The sequence below is a fragment of the Pseudomyrmex gracilis genome, unplaced genomic scaffold, assembly GCF_002006095.1.
Source record: "Pseudomyrmex gracilis isolate BER0280 unplaced genomic scaffold, ASM200609v1 scaffold_0, whole genome shotgun sequence".
Lineage (NCBI taxonomy): Eukaryota > Metazoa > Arthropoda > Insecta > Hymenoptera > Formicidae > Pseudomyrmex > Pseudomyrmex gracilis.
This window is the reverse complement of record NW_018020584.1, coordinates 4,600,677-4,608,743: the sequence shown is the minus strand read 5'-3', so window position 1 is coordinate 4,608,743 and position 8,067 is coordinate 4,600,677. Positions and strand designations below refer to the sequence as shown.

Genomic DNA, 8,067 nt, shown 5'->3' with positions numbered 1-8,067 from the left:
TATAAATGTAAAGTATTGTGTCAATTATTTAACTTTACTAGTTTGTCAATAAGTGACTCACAACGAATAAGTTGTTTTAACTTACAATTTAGAGTGGACCTCCTGGGACATGCAAAAAATGTTAAAATTAACATTTTTTTTTTTACTGTGTAATAATAATCCCCGTGGGAACACAGACGCTCGCGTGTAATGGATTATCGGCGTAGGAGAAGCGAGGGAAAAATTTTCGCTGATTTATTCTATGTTAATCGAATCGTAGAAATTGAAATGCAAAACAGTAGCCTAGAGTTGTCTGTATCTAGTTTATGATATTCGCCGTGCGATTTAACGCGCGCGTATATGTGATGTTCAAAACACAGAAGTAAATTTATATAAACTCGATCACTGGCTTCTTGAGTTTTAACTCGCATTTAGATACGCGAGATCTTGTTTATATTTAGTAACCCCGTATTTATTAGCCGGTCAAAAAAAAAAGTATACGATCGCATCTCTCTTATCATTTTTCTTAACCCTACCACCTTTTTACTCAACCATCAAACTTTACGATCAATCCGTATAAAAGTTATCAGTTAATGTATATTTTAACGTTTAGGAAAAAAAAACAAAAAAACAAAAACTTTCAGCGCAAACTGCGCCCTAGCGACGTTTAGATAACCGAGGCGCACGACAATATATTCTCGCGCGGATTTTCTTGCAAATCGCAGTTATAGCACTCGACAATTATCGGCTACGATAGTCTCGCGTCCCGAGGGTGAAAGCGAGCAAGAAGAAGAATCTAATTACCCGGTCGTGGTAGCTGCCCTCTTTACGTAATTCTATGTATCTTATCGTGTAATATACCGACAATGTTCATCGGTATCGGGTCGAGTCTGCGCGCCGGATAGAGCTCGGGATGCCCGCGTAATTCGGTTCTAACGCGTGCACTCGTTATCGGTGCGCTTTTATCGTTCGACAAGCGCAAACCGGCGGATATGCGCTGGAATCCGCGCGGCGGAGATCTGCAAAACAGACCTGCTTGCGTGGAAATATCGCTCGCGAGCATCGAAAGAGCTTCCCGAAGTCCTACTATACGTTTTTATCATTATCTACAACCCGAGAGCGATAATGCCGCCTTGATTAATGCTTATTTTTAAGCCATGTATTAGTTCGCGTGATATTACCCGCGCACGTCGTTCGTAACTTAACTGTTTTTTTTTGTTTGTTTGTTTTTTTTTAGACAACTCGTCTCGACTTATCTACTGTGCGAGTTCAATTTTAGAATCGGAGCACATAAAAGTCAATTATTTCAATAAATCAGTCGGCTTTAAAGCCGGTGATACGAGAAAGAGAAAGAGAGAGAGAGTAACGTAGAAGAAATTGTAATCACATCAATCTTATCGTGCTCTCAATATTACAGGCGATGAAAAGTAAGCCAAGCGTTACTCCGCGACAAGATGTTTCAGAATCCAATTCGTGTCTTAGAAAGAAATCGACCTCAATCCGAAAAGACGGTTTGGAATCGCTTTCGCCGGATACGTCGATTGACAAGAGAGCAAGGCGGTAAAAAAAAAATACCGTAAGATAACGGAACACGTTCGCAATATTAGCGCGATCGTCGCCGCGTTCGCGCGCTTGTGAGAAGAGCGAACACCTCGCGACTGGTCAAGTGGCATAATTGATGCGCTCGTGCACGGTTTAATTTCTAACACACGGCCTCGTTAGCGTGCTCTCGTTCGCGAACGGCAAATGTGCATCGTCCCGCCGTGGACCGTGGACGAGGAAATGAGGGGAGGGGGAGAGGGAGAAGAGAGAGAGAGATAGACAGAACGCGCGGTCGGAGAACCCGCGTGCACTCTCCCTAACAATGTTTGTTATAGCAGACGTACGTCGAGGAATGTGCGCATTATATCATTACGCACTATTACCCATTACATACCTCGTTACACCGTATATATCGTATATTATCCTAGATATGCCGGAGGAAAAAGTGAGGATTCCCGTCTTCTCCCCCTCGCTCTCTGGTGTGTGCCACTGATGAGACCCTCGGAACCATTACCATCCGCGCGTCGTCTCCCGCGCGCGCACGCGTGTGTACATACACGCACGGCGCCTCGCGTACGTGCGCGCGCGTAATACTTGACGCGGGCTATCTAATTGTATAGTAAATAACCTTCGTAAATTACGCATATAATGCTTAATACCGTCGTACGGGGCCGCGCGCCGCATTGTGCAGCGCGTCTATCGCGTTATGACCTTCAATTGCGACGTGTCAAGCAATCACGGCCGCCTTACGGACTCCGCGGACACTTTATTGACGCGCGGTGATATTGCACTCGCAAAGGGACAGAGAGAGAGAGAGAGAGAGGCGCAGTCACCCGCCGAGAAAGGAAAAAAAGACGAAAAGAAGAAAGAAGTCCTCCTGACGCGAGTTGAGGTGACGCGCCGTATCCGCTAAATTGAGTTGATTCGCGCGAGAATAACTCCGTATTAATGAACGTTACGTCGCGATGGCGACATCGATAGCGCGTAATTGTTTTATATTTATCGTGTCGGGACGCGCCGCTTTGACCAACGACGGATAATTAAACGAAGGAGATAAAACCGCGCCACGAGAAGTTTTTTTTCTTTCCTTTTTTTTTTCTGTACGTTTCGCGCTAATAGCCGCGCCATTCCGTGTTCTTCATCCGGTGAGAAAACGAAATCGCGCGTGTTTTATTTATCCCGCAATTAGCGGTAAATATGTACACGTTTGATCGATACGTCCGGCATAACTTATTTATGAGATGGCAGAAGATAAAATTTTTGAGACGCTAAAGTGAGAGTTCATCTTGATTCTTGATGATACGAAATGAAACATCGTGCGGCACGTTATGGTACGTTTAACTCGTGTATGTACTATATTGCTAATAATCTTATATTCTTGGACGTGATTATTTTAACGAGAGAATCTTAACAGTTTTATGAATAGCAATGAAGGCAATGAATTGGTAACGCGTTAACGCGTTACCAATGGTAAAATTATGCATACAATTATATTAAAAAAAAAACAAAAAACAAAAAGAACTTTTGTTCGCACCGAGTGTAAATTACTTTTTTTGCGTGCAAAACTTGAATATTCTCTGAGAGAGAGAAATTACGGCCGTTTTTCATACGCGGTAACTTTCCGATACGCGATGAGTATTCATTTACCTTGGATCCGACCTCTATGGCACACACAGTGAGCAGAGAGGACAATGTCTGGCCTGCACTTTCTCTATATAGCCGGATAACCCCGGAACAACGTTATAACGGGCTGAATCGTGGCGCGAGATTACGTAAGCCCATACGAAACCTTTCCCGGTAACATTGACTTTTTCAAGTGTAATTGGTGCTCGTGCTCCGATTACTAATCACCGCCGCGCCGCGGTGAACGTGACACACATTTGATTTTAAGTCTCGATTCGCGCCTTCGTTTCGATGCAGAGTACATTGGCCGTGCGAGAGAGTGTGCACAAAAGAACCTTTTGTATTTCGTAGAAAAGGCCTATGGCTCTCAATATCTCTTGTCAATTAAATTTGAAGCCGCGCGAGTTGGCGAGAACAATGCGTGTGCGTAAAAAAGAAGTATCTTTCACGCAAAGATATAAATAAACCTAATAGGTAAATAACATTATAAAGTACAGGATATATATATATATATATATATATATATATTGCACTACCAGTATAAAAATATGATTTATGTTCATAAACTTTTTTATAGCTGGAATATTTTTATAAATTACTGAAATATGCATTAGACAGAAAATAAAAGGTTATACTTTATATATATGTATATATTAATATGTCGAAAGAAATTTTATTTGTTGAAAGAAACTGATCCTGTTTTAATGATGTGCTCAGACTTAAATAAATTTGGAGCAAATTTTGTTTTACTTTCGTGTCTGTTTTTCAACGATTTGAAACAAAAAACCTCAGCGTGAAGAAAACAAAGATATTATAAAAACAAATCAACTTACAATCACAAATAAATTATATTATTTGCACCAAAGTATTTTAATTTGATCATTAACTTTGTTTTTTGCCAATGAAACAATCTTCAAGAGTGTATCAAACAAGAGTTACCAATTGCAAAAAAAGATAAATAATCACATAACTTTGTTGTTTATTTCCAGCAAATATCGACTTTTTTGTAAGATAATACACGCAGCAAAATAATATTGCTCCGCAATATTTAATTCTGTAATGCTTCGATTTGTATTTTAAACTTTCTGCAGCCGCGAAGATGTGCAATCGTTTTGCGACTCCAAAACTTTGCTCGCAGGTTGGCCACCATTCAGCCACGATGTAGCGATCATCTCGCGAAAATCATCTCGCGTTCATGACGGCCGATCGTGCCGCAAAACATAATATGTAAAAACAATACACATATGTACCTGCTCTAACAGTTGAGCTATCCGGTGTCAGTGTCGGTGGTCGTTGATCGCGATGGACGACAATCACCGTCAGGCACGGGCCGCTTGTAAACTAATTTTTTCTCTTTCCCCACTGGTAACAACTCCACACTGTGGCACTTGTGTATTATCGTGTATGTATATCTCGCCGAGTATACCGGAGGAGAGAAAGAGACCCGGGGAAAGAACGCGAGTGTAACGATCTCGCCGGGGGGATCGTGCGACAGAACGTGGACGACGGTGTCGCAGGCGAGGTGAAGAAAACAGACGGAGAGAGAAGCGGGGCGGGGAGTCGCGTCAAAATCCGGGAAGAGAAAAGGAGAGTGTTACGGACGCGGACTTGGCGGCCCTGTTCTGACACAGATCACTGACCAACTCCACTTCGAGACTGACGCGATACTAACTTCGCGTATCTAGCCGAAGGAGCGCGACACAACCGGCTCCGCGACGCTCGGTCGTTTCCGCCGCGGCTCGGCGCCGTTCGGTCCCCGTCGGCCCTGCGTGCAGGTACACACCGAAGGTACGCGCGAAGGTGTACGAGCGCCTGAGCGCGGACCCAGGTGGTGTGCGTGAGCGTACACGTATAGGGCCGTAGTACGTCAAGGTAACGTGTGTGTACGAAGGTACGCCCACGCAATTTGGGCCCCCGACGATAATGAAGAACTCGGTCGTACCTTACGTGAGCGCGTCGATACACCGCGAAGGTATATTTTAGAACAGAGCTCCGCACTTTTACACAAGGGAAAAAAGCAAGAAAGTTTTATTTATTTCTTTTTAATTTTTAGATTTTCTTTTATTCAAAGATTTCACATAAAATGTGATTTTTAGAGTTTTTTTTTTATTCTGGTTGATGGAGTCTTATAATTTAACACGCAATCTACTGAAATTTGAATGAAATTTATACTTTTTATATATAGTTTTTTAATTTTTACTTTGCGAACACCAAATGAGGAGAGAATTTTTTAACACACTGAAATATAGTTACTGCTGTCTGCGATTGTCGAGGTTTTCAGAGCTGCGTTAAATAATTCACATTTAGCGCGATTTGCGCTGTTTCACGCAACATGAAATTGATAAGTAGGAACGCGAGATTTATGAATTTGATAATGATAAACTCGCGAGCGCATTATATTGCGCGCATTACGGAATTACACAGCATTACGGGTTGTTTTGACCGTAAGTACGATATTCAAGGATATAATAGAATGCGAAGGAACACACGTAAACGTCTAAAACCTAATGTCCGCAAAACCGCTACGATATAAAGATTGAACGCACACCACGAACGGAAAAATATGATGTGTACAAAGTGATCCACTCTGTATCCCTACAATTTCACATCTCTTTGCTCGATAGAGATCTTGGTTAGATATCACTTAATAATTTTACAGATGCTTAGACACAAGCATATGCTCAATATCTCTCAAATTTTCTAAGTAAAAAAAGAAACTATAAATAACAAATAAAATATTACTTAGTTTCAACAGAATATAAAATAATTGACACAAAATAAAGAAACAACAAATATAAACTCATATAGTGTTCAACAGGTAGAAAATTTACGGTCAATACGAGTCAATATGCACACACACACATGTATGCAAAATATATTTTTTTTAATGTGTAAAATTAATACATAGAAATTCAAATTATAAATATATTTTGTTAAACGTGTAAAATTAATATACGTAGAAACTCGTTTGAATTCGAGTTTCTGTGTGTATTAATTTTACACGTTTAAAAAAAACTACATTTTGCACGTACGTATTGGCACAAAATAAAAAAATTTATACATACAATTAGAACATCTTTCTCTCTCGTAAAGGAAGTGCCTTGACGTCACAGTTTTTCTCCTCTGTGACAGAATATTGAAGTATTCCGACCAATCGCGCGCGGTGACGAAGCCCGATCGGATTGTATAGAAACGGGTATAGATGTAGAAATCAGAAGCGCGGTTTATACCGCATCTACAGTTCACACGAAACGGAATGTCTCGGCGAGGAATCAGGCCGACGAGCGTTTTCTGCAGCGCGCGGGTGCACGCGGCGATCCGCGCGGTCGTGAGATAATTATGGAAATGAATTTCGATCGTTATGGGGGCGTAGATCTCGACTCTTCCGTGACATGACTCGGCCTCGACAACGATGATCCCGCCCAGAACCATAATTTTCCCTACAATTTTCGTGCCTGCGTGTAAACACCCAACGGTATATACGTTAGGGTTAGTGTACGAAACGCGAAATAACGTTTATTTATATGTAATACGTCGATGATATCACAGTAATCACATTCGAAGGCGAGGAGTGATCTGCTTTTTATTTCACGTATTCGAACGGAAGGCAAATTTCTGCGGCATTATAACGCAGAACGCGATTTTGTAGATGTTCGATGTTTTTTTTGGAACATAGGTACATGCTCTCCGACTCTCTTCTTATCGTCCAAATAAAACGTCAGCAAACGTTTTTTCTTGCGAGCACACAGATCTTTCTATGGTGTCGCAATTAATAACAGTGCGCCATTATAATGGCCAGGACCAGGTTTGAAGAAGCTATTCTAGCGATTTTGCGCGTCGCGCGCCGCGTGAATGGGACGAGTTATCAGTCAAATGCTAACGTCGAGTACACAGGGCTCTTAACACCCCGACTACTCCTTAAATTAGTCTCGCGGCGAAGCTATTCAGAGAGACGTGAAAGGACCGCGGAGGAGAAGACGTGACAGAAGCCGCGCGCGCGCGCGGAGGAACGACGTTTTGTGTATGGATGTCTTTTCGCGCGACTTCAAGTCGCGAGAAAGAACGACGGGAAAGAACAAAGTGTGTGTGTGTGTGTGAGAAATTGGACAAGGACACAGAGGTTTGGATGCGTCGCGAGAACTCGATTACAAACGTGTATGTGTGTATGTTGTAGCGCATTAGCCCGCTCGCTCTGCGAGCGTATATACTCGTATTTAACGGCATTACGCGCGCGCCCGCGCGCGGTCACGATTCATGCATAATTTATCTGAAAGCACGGTGAAAAATAGTTTTGACCTCAAGGGCCAGGACGGGAAAGGCGTTTTGTCCGCCACGCACTCGACTGTGCCGCGACTGCTGTCTGCATAGAAAGTGGCTGCCCTCGCGCTGCGTTACGTGCGAGGGTGCGCTGGACTGGTCCGCGTTGCAGTCCGATTGGCTAAGGCCGCTGTTAGGACCGCTCGCGGTGTTAATGGCATTGCCCTGGCGATCGCTCTCGCCAAGACGGCGACACGTGTGTATGTGTGCGCACACTCGCTTCGTGACGTTTTTGCAAAACCGTGCGACGTAATTCCAAGTATATAGTTTGTTAGAAGATAAAAAAAAATTTGAGCATGTACAAAAGCAACAAGAAGAGCGAAAAGTATACGCGCACAGTTCGAAAAAGCTGTAAAAGCACTTGTGTGCGCGCGCGCGCAAAATTTCCAGCTATTCATCACTCGTGGGAAAAATGACCGGAGTCAGGAAACGCTTTATTATTGCCGTTACATTGTGGCGATAAATAATAATAAAATATACTCGATCACCAGTCAGGCAAGATTATCGCCTGAGTCTATTTGACTTTTTCAACGTGAATATCTCAGGATACGGATTTTTACAGTTTAATTATCCGTGTATGTACGTGCGCGCGCCGTTGTAAACGCC

At 42.7% G+C, this 8,067-nt stretch overlaps 1 long non-coding RNA gene across 1 annotated transcript in view; it reads right to left on the bottom strand.

Moving 5' to 3' along the window:
* LOC109863598 overlaps positions 1–4,807 on the bottom strand; it is a 106,021-nt gene extending 101,214 nt beyond the window's left edge. The window contains exon 1 of the long non-coding RNA XR_002251367.1: positions 4,395–4,807. This is a non-coding gene — a long non-coding RNA (uncharacterized LOC109863598). The remainder of the gene's footprint in view (positions 1–4,394) is intronic.
* Between the last annotated feature and the right edge of the window lie 3,260 nt (positions 4,808–8,067).